We start from the raw sequence: 18,890 nt of genomic DNA, 5'->3' as shown, positions 1-18,890 counted from the left end.
AGTCATTAATCTACAGTTCTCTGGTTGTGGCTCTGAAGAATTAGTCTTAAAGAACCATCCTCACTTCTGACAGAGGAAGTAAATAAAAGAGTGGGAATATTTGCTTTTTGAAGTGTTATTATTCCTTGGGCCTCCCTGATAAGCCCAATTTGGTCATACTTGCCTGTTAACAGGAATAATGAAACATTAAGATATGCTAGGTTGACTTTTCCATCATGAATATTTATGTGATATTAAGAGTGTATTACTTGGTGATCGGAGTGTACATGCATTGTATATAGAACATACCTTATTGTTGACTAAGAATCTGAATAATTTGGAATGCATGTTAGATTGTATGCACAAGAAATATTAATCTGAAAACTATTAGAGCAGAAGCAAGATGAGTCTGATGTGGAAAATGGAACCAGCCTATACAAGAACTAAAGCAAGTAGATAAATGTGTATATCTATGTATACTATTACTAAAATTGGGAAAGGAATGAACTAATTAATTTTAAGACATGAAAATACTGGTAGAAAGGTGGTGAGCATGATGTAGTATACTGCAATGAATGAATGTTGAAAGAAGTAAAAATGGCTATACTTTGAACATACTTTTGTCAACTTTGAAATATAGAACTTGAGAGGAGTTCCATCAGGAGAGACAAAATAATTTCAATACAGTAAGAATGAGGTACAGTACTTATACCTATGATGAAACAAGAAGATAAAAAAGACAAGAATGAATAGGTGCTGAATGAAGGTATATTGAATAGAAACATGAGCAAACTAGTATGTGTCATGGAGTAATTAGCTACTAGCCTTAAAGAACCAAAGAATCAGAGATCTACAACAAAGTTTATTTTGTATAAAAATACTACAAAATCCTGTGCCCAGAGCCTTGAACATTCTAGAAACAAGATTATATAGAAATGGGAGGATGTTATGAATAATATATGAATACAAAGCAATGGGGGCATAATTTGAATAAAATGAATATATGTCTCTTAACTTGGAGACGATGGTGCCTTGAAACCATCACCCAAAAGCTCCTCCACCCACAGGATAATACCAGTCATGCAATACTGTAGATTTTCTTCACTGTTCTGCATTGGATTATATTTTATCATGGCAGTGGAATTAATTTGGGGGTTATGTTTTGAATCCTGTAAGCCATCTAGAGTCATGGGCAACTTTATAAATGATAACACTAAATAAACAAACTTCTTAATCATTTTCCCTAGGAAATGCCACATCTGGAGTTTGTTATCTATCATGGCTAAGAGCTATGAATCCCACACGAAAGATACAGGAAATGTAATATTATTTACTAGTACCAAAGTCACAACAATCTAAGAGTATAGAAACAAAGACAAATCCTGATAGTGCCAGAATCTTAATATAAAACATGTATTTTATTTTCACAACTACAAGCTTTTTCTTCACAAGCATCCAATTCTGCTATCTGATTCTCCCCTCATATAAAAACAATGTCTTGGGGTTGTTTGTTCATTGATGAAGAATAAATGAAATGAAAAGCAAATGAAATGAAATTTTAAAAAAAGAAAAGGTAGTGCTGAGAAGTATAACTTAAAGGTATGGATGCAATGGCAAGTTTGATACTGAAAATTCAGACTTGCTCTAAGTATAAAGGACTCTGGATATATCATAAGTAATCTCTAGTTTAAAAAGCTGTTTTACTCTAATGGAAAGACTACAAAGGCTATTTTAAAATCCTGCAACACATGCTCATATGAATTGGCTTTTCATAATATTGCAGAAAGTAAGAGCAATATCACTCCATAGCTCACTGTTGTACTTTGAAATCAAACAGTATGACTTATTGCACTCTAAAAGCATATGATTTGTTTTCATTTACTTGGATTAGCAAAACGCACCAAACAGGCATCATTTTTTAATATTTTCTTTTGATTTAATTAGGATTAGTTCTAAGAAGAAATAGCTAATCAGAATGTTGGCTTATGCTCAGAAAGTAGACCGGGCACCGTGGACATTGAAATTTACAAGCAGGGGAATATGTTGCAAGATTAGGGTACCGCATTTAGTCAGGAACATGGGATTGTTACATTTTCTCCTCAGACGAATAGTGTATACACAAGGTGGCCACTGTCTGCAAGTAGATAAACTGCTGTCTGCAAACAACCTTATCTCTCCTTTGATGGCAAGGAAATAACAGGCAACAGGGAGAAAGCAGAGCTGCTCAACTCATACTTTGCATCAGTCTGCACACAAAAAGAAACTATAGCCCAACATACCAAATGAATGGGCTATAGGCTGGGATAGTTTGGGGAAAAAAATCCAGGGGAAGACAATATAAACTGCTTTCATTGTGTTGCCAAGGAAATTGGTTTGTTGTGTTCCAAGCTTAATTCAAGGGAATATTTCTTTACAATTAATATTGTTTGTCATCACCTCTGCTCCCAAGCGTTCCTCTTTTATGCTTAGCAGGAAATGTGGAGGGGGTAGATTTTCGCAGCAAATATATTCTCATGAGATGTCCTTGATGAAGTGCAAAGTGTTATGAGGTAGCTTGCTTCTGAATCTCTCCAAATCAGCTCACTGAACATGCTGGACCTTCCTCTTCCACATACAAACTTCCTACTACATCATCAGAAAAAAAAGATATACTGTATATTCAGTAGGTGGTCTTTGACCACAATTGGGACCAGAATTTTCATTGCTAAGCAAAGGAGTTGTTAAGTGGGTTAGAGTCTAAAACATATGATATGAAGAACGGTTGCAGGAGTTGGATATGTCTAGTCGAGTAAAAAGAAGGAATGACATGATAGCAGTGTTCCAATATTTGAGGGGCTGCCATGAAGAAGAAGGGGTCAACCTATTTTCCAAAGAACCAGAAGACAAGACAAGAAACAATGGATGGAAACTAATCAGGGAAAACTAAGAGAGAAATTTCCTAACACTGAGAACAATTAACTAGTGGAATGGGTTGCCTTCAGAAGTTGTGGGTGTTTATAAAAAAAAGAATATAAAATAGAAAATATATATATATATAAAGTTAAAAATTATGAAAAAACTATATAGTACTTTTTTATATCAAATTTAAATTGTATGAATTTTATCCATTTATCCCAAACAGCAAGAAATTTCTCTTGCGTTTGACCCTTTAAGAAAGCCGAAATCTTTGCCATTTCCGCCAAATGAGACACTTTAAGAAACCATTCCTGCAATGTAGGCAAAGATTCCTTCTTCCAATATTGTCCTACTAACAGCCTCGCAGCTGTAATCAAATTTAACATCAATATAACCTCCTTTGTATCACAATCAATAACTATACCTAACAAAAATAATTGTGGAGTAAATTTTACCCTCCTTTTAAAAATTCTCTGGATATTCCACCATATCTTAATCCAGAATGCTTTTATCTCTCTGCACGACCACCAAATATGATAATAAGTAGCATCCATACAACCACATCTCCAACATTTAGGTTGTAAGTCAGGGTACATAAAAGACATTTTTTGTGGATCAAGGTGCCATCTATAAAACATTTTATAAAAATTCTCCCTTAAGTTCTGTGCTTGTGTAAATTTGACATTTCTCACCCAAATAGTTTCCCAGGTGTCCAATGGAACTGGCTCACCAAAATTCTGCGCCCATCTAATCATACAATCTTTAATTAGTTCCGTTTCTGAATCCAATTCAACTAAAACCCCATAAATCCTCTTAATGTGGGTTTGTCTTTGATCCTTCACTTGCTTAATAAGATTTTCATCTTCTCTGAGAAAACCCACCTTACAGTCCATCTTCCATCTATCTAATAATTGCCTATATTGGAACCAAGAATAAATAATATTTTCTTGTGCTAACTCTTCCCGTGATTTTAACTGCCAGTTTTGTCCATCCCATTTAAGTAACTGTCTATAAGACACCATATCCATTTTAACCCCTCTTTTTATTCCTTCTATTGCATGCCAAGGTATAGCCCATAATGGTACTTTGAAATCACTTTTATAATATTTTCTCCAAACCCTAAGTAAAGAAATTCTTAAGATATGAGATTTAAAAGCCCAATCCATTTTTTTATTAAATATTAAATAGGCATGCCACCCAAAAAGTAGATTCCATCCCTCTAAGTGAAGTATATCAGAATTTGTCAAATTTACCCAGTCACTAACTAATGTTAAAACCACCGCATCATAATATAATTTCAAATTCAGCACCTTGAGTCCTCCCCTCTCACGGAAATCTTGCATAATTTTAAACTTAACCCTTGGCTTTTTCCCTGCCCAAATAAATTTATTAAGGCCTTTCTGCCACTCAATTAAATTGATCTCATTCTTCAAAATCGGTATCATTTGGAACAAAAAGAGAAACTTGGGTAGAATATTCATTTTTATCACTGCAATTCTTCCCATGAGGGATAATTGCAACTTTTCCCAATTCTTCAAGTCTCTCTGTACCCTAACCCACAACCTTTCATAATTATTTTTAAATAATTTTGCATTAGAAACAGATAGCATCACCCCCAAATATTTTACCTTTTTTTAACTTTTTTTTAATTAAGCCTATATTCTGCTCTGGGAGGCCCTGGGGGGGGGAAGGGGGGTTTGGGTAGGGGTGGGGGAAGGGGGGTTTTGTTGGGTAATGTTTGTTTTTTATTTGTATATGTTGTTTTTTGTTTTTGTATTGTCTTTTATTTTCTGTAAAATTTATAAAACTCTATAATAAAAAAAAAGAAGTTGTGGGTGTGAGACTGGACAGTCACAATCTCCTACTTGAGCAGGGGGTTGGACTAGATCAGTGATGGTGAACCTTTTAGAGACCCAAAACCCACTTATGCATCATCGGGTGGGCGTGGCTGCAGTGGAAACAGCAGATTGGGTGGGACTAAAAAGTTCAATCAATCAATTCCAACTTTGCAAGATCTTTTTTTTTCCTGCGAGAAGTTGAAATTGACTGATTGATTGAACCTTTTTTTTTGGTACATGAAGAAGAAGGGGTCAACCTATTTTCCAAAGAACCAGAAGACAAGACAAGAAACAATGGATGGAAACTAATCAGGGAAAACTAAGAGAGAAATTTCCTAACACTGAGAACAATTAACTAGTGGAATGGGTTGCCTTCAGAAGTTGTGGGTGTGAGACTGGACAGTCACAATCTCCCACTTGAGCAGGGGGTTGGACTAGATCAGTGATGGTGAACCTTTTAGAGACCCAAAACCCACTTATGCATCATCGGGTGGGCGTGGCTGCGGTGGAAACAGCAGATTGGGTGGGACTAAAAAGTTCAATCAATCAATTCCAACTTTGCAAGATCTTTTTTTTTCCTGCGAGAAGTTGAAATTGACTGATTGATTGAGCCTTTTTTTTTGGTACATGGCGGCGGAGGCCTAAAACAAAAAGGTTTTATAAAACCCAGCTGAAGGCCTAGGACTGGGGTAACGGTGCCGTGCCCACAGAGAGGGCTCTGAGTGCCTCCTCTGGCTCCCGTGCCATAGGTTCGCCACCACTGGACTAGATGATCTCCAAGGTCCCTTCCAACTCTATTATTTTGTTCAGCTGTGGGTAAGTCATTTTAGGAATGAGTTTGAAAGGCTGGAATGTGCACTTAGGAAAGAATGCCAGAGCACAGAAGAAGCAAGACAAGTGGAAATCTACAATCTCCAGAAGGAAAAAGATCAAGGGGGACTCAATACAGATGGAGTTCAAGGCCCTTGCCAACAATCACAGCCATCTGAGCATGTGTCATGTGATCACTGTGACTTTCCCAGCCCACTTCTAATGAGAAAAGTCAATGGGGGAAACCAGATTAACTTAATGACCTCATGATTCATTTAACAACTGCAGTGATTTTCTTAACAACCATGACAAAGAAGGTCATAAAATCAGTTGTGACTCACTTTTCAGAATCTCAACATCTTTTTTATAATATGGTGACCAAAACTGGATGCAGTAGTCTGATGAATGCAGGATAGAGCACAACCATACACTTGACATTACACTTTTGTTGATGCAGCCTACAATGGTATGTGATTGTTTTGAAACTGCATCACATTGTGGACTTACATTCAGGTTGTGATCTACCAAAATATTTAGATCTTTTTGCCCAATATGATCTCTCCAGCCTGTGCTCATTTCTTTCATTTTCCTACTCAAACATTTTTCCTATTCCTGCTGAAAGCATTTTACTGTTTTTTATGCATTGTTTCAGATTGTAACGATCCTCCTGAACCCTGATAAACCACCTAGGAGTATATTACCTGCCCTTTGTGTCATCTGCAAATTTCATAACCATATTTTGTAACACTTCAACAACTCATTTATAAATATGTTCAACAGTCTGAGGGCTAGAATGGAACCCAATATGTGAAGCTATGGGCATACATTTATCAGTTGTGTCTGCTCTCATGGCAGACTTTGTCAAATGCTCTGCTGAAATCAAAGTATACTATGTTCATCGCATTCCTTGGGCCAATGAAACTGATCACTGTATCAAAAAAGGAGGTCAGGTTAGTTTGGCATAACATGTCCTTGAGAAAACCATGCTGGTTCCTGCCAGACAATACATTCTTTTCTCAATGCTCACCAAATGATTGCTTAATGATTTGTTCCAGAATTATGCAAGGTATCAACATCCAATTGTTATTAGCTCTGTCCTCTTTTTTAAAAAAGTAGAAACAACATACTATATGCCCTTCTCGAATTCTCTGGCATCCTGTATCCATAAATTTCTACATTTAAGGAGCAAATAGAAAACTAGCATGCAAGGCAACCCACCCCTCTGATTTGGCTGAATTTTTCCTCCCACTTCCATGGGAGAAATGATGCCCTCCATGCTACATTGTAAGTGTTGATGCCTGAATGATTGTCATTTCTTTCAAAACAGAAATAAAATACCACAGCCTGATTGGCAGGGTGGGGTGAGATATGTCTGGGAAATGGAGAAGCTTCTGAATCTGAAGGTCCAAAATTTTTGAATTGAATTGAACTTTATTTGGCCAGGTGTGATTCAACACACAATGAATTTGTCTCCAGTACAGGAGCACTCAGTGTTCATGCAAAGCATTATCATCATCATCATCATCAATCTGCAAGAAATATCATTTGCCTGCAAGCAAGAACTTGTGGGACCATAAAATAGAGAAAGTTATAGAAAATGAAGAAGCTAAATTGCTCTAGGACTTTAGAAGTCAAACAGACAGTCATCTGCCACATAACACCCAAGACTTAACATTTTTTGGTAAGAAAGACAAAAAAAAGTCTGGAGAGTGGATGTGGCAGTACCTGGAGACAGCAGAATAGAAGTGAAAAAACTGGAGAGGATAACAAACTATAAAGACCTGCAAATAGAATGACTGTGGCAAAAGCAACCAAAGGTGATACCAACAGTAATAAGGGCCTTGGGTGCAATCCCAAAACAATTGAAGCACCACTTGAACACCATCGGCATTGACAAGTTCACCATCAGTCAATTATAAAAGGCAGTTTTACCCAGAACAGCTTCCATCCTGCGACAATATCTGTAACACCATGAAACATCCAGATCTGCCTATCCCAGGTCTTTGGGGAAACACGGAATAGGTAGACAAAGGGTAGAGTAAAGAGAATAATAAGAAAGATAAATAATAATACTATAACCACACACACATAGACATTAGACAGCACTGTAAGAATTAGGTGCTCAGCAGAGTGATGGCACAAGGGAAGAAACTGTCCCTGTGTCTAATTGTTATCTCTGATCTGTTCCTACCATAGCTTGTTTTCATCCACCATATTGTTCTGGTAGCAGTGGTGGTATCAAACTTGGTCCTAATAAGTGTTAATAATTCTTCTTCACTTTCCACCCTCCCCCCTGCCAAAAAGACATTGCAGTAATGGGGACAAAGGTACAATTGATGGAAGAATGCATGAGGTTTTAGATCCTCTGTTTTGAATGGCTAGCAAGAGAAACCTCTTCATTGTTATCAGATGCAATACTGTTACCAAACAATTTAGGTATGATAAAAAAAATTAGCAATATGGGCTATGGGAAGCATACATACATAAGAGCAAGAATATTACTGTACAAGTTGTCCTTGACTTACCACCACAATTAGAACCAGAATTTCCATTGCTAAGCAAAGCAGTCACGCCCAATTTTTCAACCTTTTTGCCATGGATGTTAAATGAATCAATGCAGCTGTTAAATGAATCATGTAGTCATCAATTGAACCTGGCTTTCCCCATTGACTTTGCTTGCCAGAAGCCGGCTTGGGGGGGGGGGGTTGCATATGGTGATCACATAACCCTGGGATGCTACAACCATTATCAATCATGCTAGTTGCCAAGAGTTTGAATTCTGATTATGTGATCATGGGGATGTTGCAAGGATCATAAGTGTGAGGACTGGTTGTAAGTCAAGTTTTTTCACTGCTGTTGTAACTTTGAATGGTTGCTAAATGAATGGTTCTAGGTTGAAGACTATTGGATAGTAGCTAATAGTTGAACATTCAGTCCAAACACCCTTATAGAGCAGTATCTATTATCTAGAGCTATCAGATCTGAGCTATAAACATCCAGCACATGACAGCAAAGTATTAGTAGCCATCTGAATATATGCAACTCAGATCTGGTAGCTGTAGAAACTGAAATGTCATAGTAAATAAATGTAAACATTCAGCTTCAACCCACTTCAACACTGGGCCTTTCTCCCCCCTAACAAAATGTTATGAAATCTATCAGAAACCATCTTGTTCCTTCTTGCTTTCTCATTGTTATGATCGGCACTCAAAAATCACTCTCATAAAAAGAAAAAAAAGAAAAGGATTTGAATTTCTGCACTTCATAGCAAGATCTGTAAGCTCTTTTTATGGAAAGAACAGAATACCGAGTTTACTTTAAAAACACACCCAATGTCTCTTCTGTGCTTGAATGTAAACACATACACTTAAGAATGTAAATCCACAGCTAAAAAATATTTTTTTTCATGCTACATCTTAATGATCTGTACCTTTGTAACCTTGTAAAACTGTCAGGCTCTGGACATTTTGCATACTGAAGACTTTTTATTTTTTTATTTTTTATTTGCCTGCAGCAAGGAACATGGATTTTGCAATTTTGGCTCCTCCTTCAGTGAAAAAAGCATACAAGTTCATAGAGTCGTCATGATTTCCACAGAGCTGACTTGCTGACAGTCTCAGGCTTTAAACTCCAAAACCGCTCCAAAGCATATGGATATTCCTTTCTGCCTGGGATCGTGTTTCTTCCTGGAGGCTTCGTGTGGGTCACACTTTCTCTCTGGATTTACTCAAGTGATCTGAAACAATCTAATCAACACCATGTTTTTATTTTGTTCTCACCCAGGAAGCTGACATGAACGCCGAGAGACTTTCTTACCACTCAAGAGTAAGTACTGTTTTTCTTACAAGGGATAAGAGATTGTGTGTCTAACTGAGTTCTCTTTAGGGTCATCAAGTCAGTGTCAAATCAGAAGACCAAGGGGGTATGGGACAGTTACCAATGGTTTAACCTTCTGCTAAAGAGCAGAAAATACCCTAAGTCAATCACCTGTTGCGCATATTTTTAACATTATCATGGATTTGGTTAGATCTTTCAAATGGTTTAAAATGTATGGTGTTTTATATAGCTATGACACACGTCATTCATCCCTTGAACTTGTTAAAGCATAGTTCTGGATATAAGGCTCACTATCACATTTGGAAGCAAAATGTAAAACATACTGCAAGGTTCCTCTAACCTTGTGGTCATCATTAAACATTGGCAATCACAGATTAGGTGGGTAAAGTTAAGAGACAGTTTTATTATTCATAGTAGTGACATCAATCTCGGTACTGTTTGAGATATATACCTTAGCATTTAAGAATGTATTATTACCTACTTCCAAATATGGGGTTATTTTTCCTATATTGGGGGGGGGGCTGCTTCTCAATTTTTATTTTGTAATAATTTGGTTAATTTACCCTATGCTATTATATGTTGCATTCCGGTTAATGGAAATTATTGTTTGGGCAGACTACAATCTGCACTTTTCATATTTAATCTTCATCATACTTGTAAATAGGTTTTAATGATAATATGGATGCAAAAATAAAAGCCTGTCTCTGTTGGGAAGGCACAAATTAAGAATATATGGAATCTCTATTAGATGTTTTCAGGATTCATTTCATTCTCTCAAAATTTCTGATAATTTGCAAGTTTCTTGCCCCCCCCCCAATATTTTATTAATTTTTATAAATGCTTAATATTTTATCAGCAACATATTGTCTGGATTTCAATATTTAGCCTACTAATACATATTAAACTCCTTTCTCTCTACCTCATTTTTCTAGCCATTGATAAAATGTATCCCATGTTCTAAAATATTTTGAATCTTCTTTCTCTTTCTTTTTCAGTGTCAAGTCTGTCCATTTCTGCATAATCTAAAATTTTCTTAATTATCTCTTCTTCCGCTGGTAATTCTTCATCTTTCCAATGTTGAGCAAATACAATTCTTGCTGCAGTTAACACATGTAACATTAAGTATACACATTCCTTCTCATAATTTCCTACAATTATACCTAACAAAAATAATTCTGGCTTAAAATCTATGTGTTTTTTAGTCATTTTCTCTAACCATATATATATTCTTGACCAAAATCTTTTGACTTTAGAGCATGTCCACCAAAGATGATAATATGTGCCTGGTTTTTGTCTACATTTCCAAATTTGCAAGTTTCTTATCTTACGTGTTGCTGAACCGAAGCAGAATATACCTTCCTCGTATCTCTCTCTGCCTTAAGGTGGCTTCCCATGTGTTTTTGCCTCCATTGATATGTATAGGTATATAGGAGAAAAAATAGGTTTCATTCTGTTGTGTCCCTTTTAAATTTTCACTCTGCTCTTTCCTCATTGTCAGTTGGAAACATCTTGTCACATCTTCAAATTATCTCCTAAAGCTTGTTATTATTATTACAATGAAAGGTTAAGGCTGTACTATTCACTTGAAATTAGAATATGGCTCCTAAAATTTATTTTATGAATTACAAGACATGTGAATTATATTAAGGATTTTAAAAGGTGTTTCGATTTAAATATTCATGGCACATCTTATTTCCTGCTATTTTTCTAGATAAAATTATTTTCTATTTGAAGTTTTTAGCTGTTAGAAATCTGCATATTTCATTGAACTCTTAATATGGTTTGAACTGTTACAAGGACCTCTGAGGCTGAGAAACGTGTAGAAATGATGTAAAATAAATTAAATACTAGATGGGCTTGTAGCTTACTTCATACTACTTTAAAGTATGATGTCTCCTATACTGGTATGTGAGAAAGACTTTCGGAGACTGGGCCAGGGGATGTTACCAAGGGAGCAATAAAATAAGAGATAGTATAGCCCACAACGGGATAGTGGGCAGGACGAGAGGCTGAGAAGGGACCCTCTCCAGTTTCTCAGGCTGTAAAAGAGAAGAGGGGAGAATTGTACTTTCAAATTTCCATGATTAATGTTGGCCATATTTGGTAGACCAGATAGGAAACACAACCAGATAAATTAATTCTACTTTATTTTAAAGCTACACTGATAGAATCTTGCAAGTCTGAAAGTACAATTCTCCCACTCTCTCCTTTACAGCCTAAGAACTAGGGATAGTCTCTTCTGAGCCTCTTGCCTCGCCCACTATGCAGCTGCTGACTATGCTGTCTCTTATCTTTCCGTTCCCTTGGCAACATCTTCTCACCCTGTCTCCCAAGGTCTTTCTCACATACCATTACATCTGGCCAATAATAAAAACAGCCTATTTATATTATAAAATGGTTTCTGCTTGTTAACAAGCTATCACATCAATTTTTGTAGTCTGATAATACATTGACTATTGCAATTGCCGTGCAATTATTTGTTAGTGATACAGATTTTGAAGATTATTGATACAATTTTTCTGTAGTGCTTTTAATTTTTCTTGCACTGTTTTATACTGGATATATATGGTCTGAAGGAAAAATGCCTTGGAACGCTTCATCATTGTACTACTAACTATGCCTTACCCAGGAACAATTCCCAGAGGTCTGTGTGCCATCCTGTGGGAAAAAACATTTGAGGAGAGGGGATGCATGGCCATCGGAAAAGTGTTCAATTCAGTTCTCTTTCCTTGTTGCTTCTCCCTTTCCATTATTTTCCCCCTTACAATTTAGGAAGTTTGATCCTTGCAAACAGGTATTTAATATATGTGACACTGAGGTGCATCCTAATTGGTGAAGTAGAAGTGATTGCAGTTGCATTACATTACACATTGAGTGAAGTGAAAAGGAGCATTGTAATGGTACGTATGTGGGAATTACTTTGGGAGAGCTGCAGGCTAGACAATCAGATGTAAAAGTCAGCTCACAGAAGGAAGAGAGGCATGGGAAGCATTTCAGGAGAGACTCTCCCTAGTTTTCCAGAGTGTGAAAGGAAAGGAGGGGAAAGATATTTTCAGTCTTGCAAGATTCTGTTAGTTTAACTTTACAATAAAGACAGAGTTAATATTTAGATTATATTCTTTTACCATAACTACTTTGCAGGGCTAACAGGCAGTGTGGTTTCTTCCAGGTATTTGGGCTATAGTTTTGTCAATTTCTTAAACAGAACAACAGAGTTGGAAGGGACCTTGGAGTCTTCTAGTCCAACCTCCTGCTCAGACAGGAAACCCTATAACATTTCAGACAAATAGTTGTCCAATCTCTTCTTAAAAACCTCTAGTGTTGGAGCAACCGCAGCTTCTGGAGGCAAGTCGTTTACATCAATCGTTCTAACTTTCAGGAAATTTCTCCTTTATTAGTTGTCTCCTTTATTAGTTTCCATCCATAGCTTCTTGTCCTGCCTTCAGTTGCTTTGGAGAATGCGTTGACTCCCCCTTCTCTTTGGCAGCCCCTTAGATATTGGAACACTGCTATCATGTCCTCCCTAGTCCTTTTTTTCATTAAACTAAATATACCCAGTTTCTGAAACTGTTCTTCATATATTTTAGCCTCCAGTCTCCTTATCATCTTCCCTGCATTCTTTCTAGCGCCTCAACATCTTTTTTATACTGCGGTGACCAAAACTGGATGCAATATTCCAAGTGTGGTCATACCAAGGCATTATAAAGTGGTATTAACACTTCATGTGGATCTTGATTCTATCCCTCTGTTAAGGCAGCCTAGGATTGTGTTGGCTTTTTTGACAACTGCTGCACACTGCTGGCTCATATTTATTTGTCCACTAGGACTCCAAGATCTTTTTCACACTTATTAAATACAGTAACTTGATTATTGTTGATGTGTATTAAAGTCCCTAGTGGGTTATTGTTATCTGTCCTGGGCCTAATGCATGGAATGACACATGGAGAATCTGATGCCATCCTATCGCACCAGAATTACCAGAGTCCACTTGTTTTGAGACTTGAGTCTAAGTGAATCATTTCAGACAGCATAGAAACTGTGGATGTGAGTAGGGCAGTCTGCAGCCTCACTTTCAGAACCCCATTAGTTACTGTTTGGCTGTTTTATTTAAAAAGTGGAGGGGAGCATACTCATGTTGTAACTTGTATTATTAATTGCATGCTTCAATGAATCAGTTTTCCACCAGTGATCTATCATCATGAATCAACTGATCAGCAGGGCGGTTCCTCAGTCCAAGGGGCTGAGGGAAAGGAACAAGCTGTTGACAATGTTGACAATGGATGTGCACAGGGCCTGAAACTGAGGCAAAAAGCTCAATCTTATCATCCGACTGTCAGCATGGCAGGGAAATGGATGAAGCTGCCCGCAGGCTCTAGCCTGTGACAGTGGATCAGCTGCGGAAGACACCTGATAATCCTCAGCAGGACTTTGAGAATACACAGATTATTGGCATCTGTAAAACAATTTTTTATTTTTCTAAAAGAAATCTTAGAGCTTCCATATCAACTCCCAAAAGGTGTTACATTTGGAGAAAACAGCTCAGAACCTATTAAGTCCTGAGACCAAAATTTTCAGAATTGTCAGCGATTGTATATTGCATGTATAGACAAGCACTTAAATAAATTTGATAAATAAATTAATCTTTCATAATGAATCAATCCCCAAAAAAACTATTGATAATGACAAATATGGTGATAATTAGCAATTACTAGAATTTATGCTTTTCTTAGCATTTTACATTCATTATTTTAGTAATTCTCAGTGCTTTCTAAAAGAGTCCAATATTGTTATTCTCATAAGAAAAAATACCATTAAGATTGGCAAGTACTTGGTCCTCAGGATCACCTGTCAACTTATGGTACAGAACAGATGTTTGCTGAGGGTTATCCTGTTTTAGATATGTGCTGCCTAAACATTGAGTTAAGATAGTCCATGTGATTACATATTTCCTTTTAGTGGATTGGATTTATATCTCTGGGATCTCATTTACTGTTTATATGAAAAATATTAATTGCAAAATGTAAGATTTCATAGCTATGTTTTGAGATATGTGCTTACTGAATCTGATTAATGGAAAGACACTGATTGGCTCTAAGAGAGCCCTTATCACACAAACAAGCCTAAGCAGTGAATAATATCTTACATCTGAATTTGTAATGAATGTCATCCCCTCCGCATATTTAATGTTGGCACTGTCTGCTCAAACTGATATCTAATTGTGCCATGGGCATCCCATTTGTGGTTGAATACACCCACTGAAAATGAGTTCACCTGAGAATTAGCAGTTCTAGAATCTGCAATTAAGGGCGCAGAGTTGCTGAAAAACAAGATGAGCCAGAAGGTTGAAGAGACTAATGACTGATAGTGGATTTTCCATATGTGGGGGCTGAGAAGATAACAGATACTTTTCGTTTTAATATATGCTCACCCGAGAGCCTGTCTGGCATCAATTCTAGCAGATGTAAAGATAGAAATAGGCTCTATGAAAGCATCTTTTGTTTGAAAGACCACCAAAAGGCAATATTAGTGGCAGTGATTCTTCCACTGGAAATCAATTTATTATTGCATATACAGAAGAGAGACATAAGAAATAAGGTATAATTACACTTTGTAGTATTGGTTCGAAGGGTTCTTCCTTACACCCTTAGCAGAATCTTCTCTACTGCACCTCTTCCCAGTTGCCAAGCATTCTGTCCTCCGTACTTCTCTTGTTCCTTCCTTTATACCCATTCTTGCTGGCAAGACTGTTGTCCAGAGATGGCCTCAGGAGGTGTCAAAAAAGTCAAATGGCAGCTGCGACCATCACCCTGACCATCCCTTTTTATGTGTGTCACACATGCAGTGTGCATTAAAAAGAAGTGGCATTATGATCACATGGTACAGTGATATGTGGGGATGGTCTTGGGAAACACTACCAAGAGCATGGTGATGTAAGAGACAGCATTGTCTCTGTGGCTGAATAGTGAGTGGGACAAGAGACTCAGAAGAGACTCTCCCTAGTTTCTTGGTATGTACAAAAGAAAGGAGGAGAGAAGTATTTTCTTACCAAGGGATGTTTTTGAGATGTTAAGGTAGTACAACATTGGGCTGCTGGGCTGGGCTGAGCATTCTGGTCCAGAACACAAGTGGTGACAAAGCCACAAAGTCTCATGACTGAATGGGAAGAATGGAACTGGAAGACACACCAATCGTTTAATGGAGAGGGAGCTTTTCTTCATTTGTCAATGGAAGATTGTAGCTTCATTCCTGCAAGAACATCTTGATCCAGCTGTGGTCAGCTTTGATCCAGCAGCCCAGTGTCAAGACTGAGCCTCTTCAGAAGGACCTGCTACCCTCAGCCCAGCTCAGTTCCATAACCAACCCTTCTCAGCATTGAGCAAAGATGGGGTATAGATCATCCCTAAAGCAGAATTTTAGATAGATTTTGTATTTACTACTTGATTTATCTTCAAGTCTTTTTCCAGTAGTTGGTGATCCTAATGAGTCAGACAGGAGGTTTTTAATAATAATAATAATAATGTTGGAAGGGACCTTGGAGGTCATTGAGTCCAACCCCCTGCTCAGGCAGGAAACCCTACACCATTTCGGACAATGGCTGTCCAGTCTCTTTTTAAAAACTTCCATAGTTGGAGCATTCACCACATCTGGAGGCAGGTTGTTCCATTGGTTAATTGTTCTAACTGTCAGGAAGTTTCTCCTTAGTTCTAAGTTGCTTCTCTCCTTCATTAGTTTCCATCTGTCGCTTCTTGTCCTGCCTTCAGACACTTTGGAGAATAGCTTGACTCCTTTTTTGTGGCAGCCCCTGAGATATTGTAACACTGCTATCATGTCCCCCCTCGTCCTTCTCTTCATTAAACTAGACATACCCAATTCCAGCAACCATTCCTTATATGCTTTAGCCTCCAGTCCCCTAATCATCTTTGTTGCTCTTCTCTGTACTTTTTCTAGAGTCTCGACATTTTTTTTTACATCGTGGTGACCAAAACTGGATGCAGTATTTCAAGTGTGGCCTTACCAAGGAATTGTAAAGTACTATTAATACTTCACGTGATCTTGATTCTATCCCTCTGTTAATGCAGCCCAGCACTGAGTTGGCTTTTTTGGCAGCTGCAGCACACTGCTGGCTCATATTTAAGTGATTGTCCACTAGGACTCCGAGATCCCTCTCCCATTTACTACTATTGAGCAAGGTACCCCCTATACTATACCTGTACATTTGGGTTTTTTTGCCTAAATGTAGAACCTTACTCCTCGAAGCAGACATTCTAGAATTTGAAGTGAAATGGGCCTTAGAAAATCTGAGCAACAACAAAGCTAGTGGAGGTGACAGTATTCCAGCTGAGCTATTCAAAATCTTAAAAGACGATGCAGTAAAAGTGCTGCACTCAATTTGCCAGCAAATTTGGAAAACTCAACAGTGGCCACAGGATTGGAAAAGGTCAGTTTACATTCCAATTCCAAAGAAAGGCAATGCCAAAGAATGTTCAAACTATCGCACCATTGCACTCATTTCACATGCTAGTAAAGTTATGCTTAAAATCCTACAAGTTAGACTCCAGCAGTATGTGGATCGAGAACTACCAGAAGTACAGGCAGGATTTCGAAGAGGCAGAGGAACTAGAGATCAAATTGCCAACATACGCTGGATCATGGAGAAAGCTAGGGAGTTCCAGAAAAACATCTACTTCTGCTTCATTGACTATGCAAAAGCCTTTGATTGTGTGAATCACAACAAATTGTGGCAAGTTCTTAAAGAGATGGGAGTACCAGACCATCTCATTTGTCTCTTGAGAAACCTATAATGCGGGTCAAGAAGCAACAGTGAGAACCGAACACGGAACCACTGATTGGTTCAAAATTGGAAAAGGAGTCCGGCAAGGCTGTATACTGTCGCCCTGCCTATTTAACTTATATGCAGAGCATATCATGAGAAAGGCAGGGCTAGATGAATCAAAAGTTGGAATTAAGATTGCCGGGAGAAATATCAACAACCTAAGATATGCCGATGATACCACTCTAATGGCAGAAAGTGAAGAGGAACTAAAGAGCCTCTTGATGCGGGTGAAGAAGGAGAGTGCAAAGGTTGGCTTGAAACTCAACATTAAGAAAACCAAAATCATGGCATCCGGCCCTCTCAATTCCTGGCAAACAGATGGGGAAGAAATGGAGGTAGTGACAGATTTTATTTTTCTGGGCTCCAAGATCACCTCAGATGGGGACTGCAGCCAAGAAATTAAAAGACGCTTGCTCCTGGGGAGGAAAGCTATGGCAAATCTAGACAGCATCCTAAAAAGCAGAGACATCACCCTGCCAACAAAAGTGCGTATAATCCAGGCCATGGTTTTCCCAGTTGCAATGTATGGCTGTGAAAGTTGGACCATAAGAAAGGCTGAGCGCCAAAGAATTGAGGCCTTTGAACTATGGTGCTGGAGAAGACTCCTGCGAGTCCCTTGGACTGCAAGGCGTTCAAACCGGTCAGTCCTAGAAGAGATCAACCCGACTGCTCTTTAGAAGGCCAGATCCTGAAGTTGAAACTCAAATACTTTGGCCACCTAATGAGAAGGAAGGACTCACTGGAGAAGGGCCTAATGCTGGGAAATATTGAGGGCAATAGAAGAAGGGGACGACAGAGAATGAGATGGCTGGATGGAGTCACTGAAGCAGTAGGTGTGAACTTAAATGGACTCCAGAAGATGGTAGAGGACAGGAAGACCTGGAAGAACGTTATCCATGGGGTCGCGATGGGTCGGACGTGACTTCGCAATTAACAACAACAACAGAACCTTACTTTTTTCACCATTGAATTTCATTTTGTTAGATAGCGCCCAGTGTTTCCATCAAGTTGATGCATTTCTAATCATATTTCAGACTGGGTTTTTTTCTTTACAATTGCCTGGTTGGGAAAGGGCTCTTTTCAGATTTTAATTGTTCTCTTTATGATCCTGTCTTTTTCATTTCTACCAATAATCATGCAAGTAATTGTAACATTCAAGTGTTAATTGTTTATTGAAATGTTAATTTGACAGTTATGTTAAACCATTTCTTTTATACTTAGAATAAGGGGAGGATTTTCTAGGACTGTAATGGGAACATCCATTTTTGCGAAATTATAATTCAAATAACTCTGTTATATAAATTTGCATAAATAAATCACAGGAAGCCCAGGCTTTGTTTTATTTCCAGTTTTCTGTCAGTTAGACTTTTAGTGGTTCCAGGGTTACTTTTATAAACAAGTTCTGCGACCCTGAAAATGTTCGAAAACACCTTTTGAAGTTTTGCTATAAGGCTAGGTTTTGATTGTAGAGAGCCAGTTTGATGTATTGGTTAAGGCAGTGATAGGCAACCTTGGCTCTTTTATGACTCAGGGTGGCTCAGGAATTCTGGGAGTTGAAGTCCACGAGTCATAAAAGAGCCAAGGTTGCCTACCCCTGGTTTAAGGCATCAGGCTAGAAACTGGGAAACTATGAGCTTTGCCTTAGGCACAGAGCCAGCTGGGTGACCTTGAACCAGTCATTCTCTCTCAGCCCTAGG

At 38.0% G+C, this 18,890-nt stretch overlaps 1 protein-coding gene across 11 annotated transcripts in view; it reads left to right on the top strand.

Moving 5' to 3' along the window:
• PRLR (prolactin receptor) overlaps positions 1 to 18,890 on the top strand; it is a 156,651-nt gene that overhangs the window by 49,874 nt on the left and 87,887 nt on the right. For 7 of the 11 annotated variants that reach the window (XM_039347875.1, XM_039347881.1, XM_039347887.1 and 4 more), the window contains one exon: positions 9,037 to 9,347. The gene's annotated coding sequence lies outside the window, so the exon portion shown is untranslated. The remainder of the gene's footprint in view (positions 1 to 9,036; positions 9,348 to 18,890) is intronic. The other 4 variants (XM_039347884.1, XM_039347883.1, XM_039347882.1 and 1 more) reach the window with 3 other exon arrangements.

Source organism: Crotalus tigris, unplaced genomic scaffold (genome assembly GCF_016545835.1).
Source record: "Crotalus tigris isolate CLP2741 ecotype Arizona unplaced genomic scaffold, ASM1654583v1 scf7180000018103.2265978, whole genome shotgun sequence".
Lineage (NCBI taxonomy): Eukaryota > Metazoa > Chordata > Lepidosauria > Squamata > Viperidae > Crotalus > Crotalus tigris.
The sequence above is the reverse complement of the archived record's forward strand: the minus strand, read 5'-3'. Positions and strand labels throughout refer to the sequence as shown.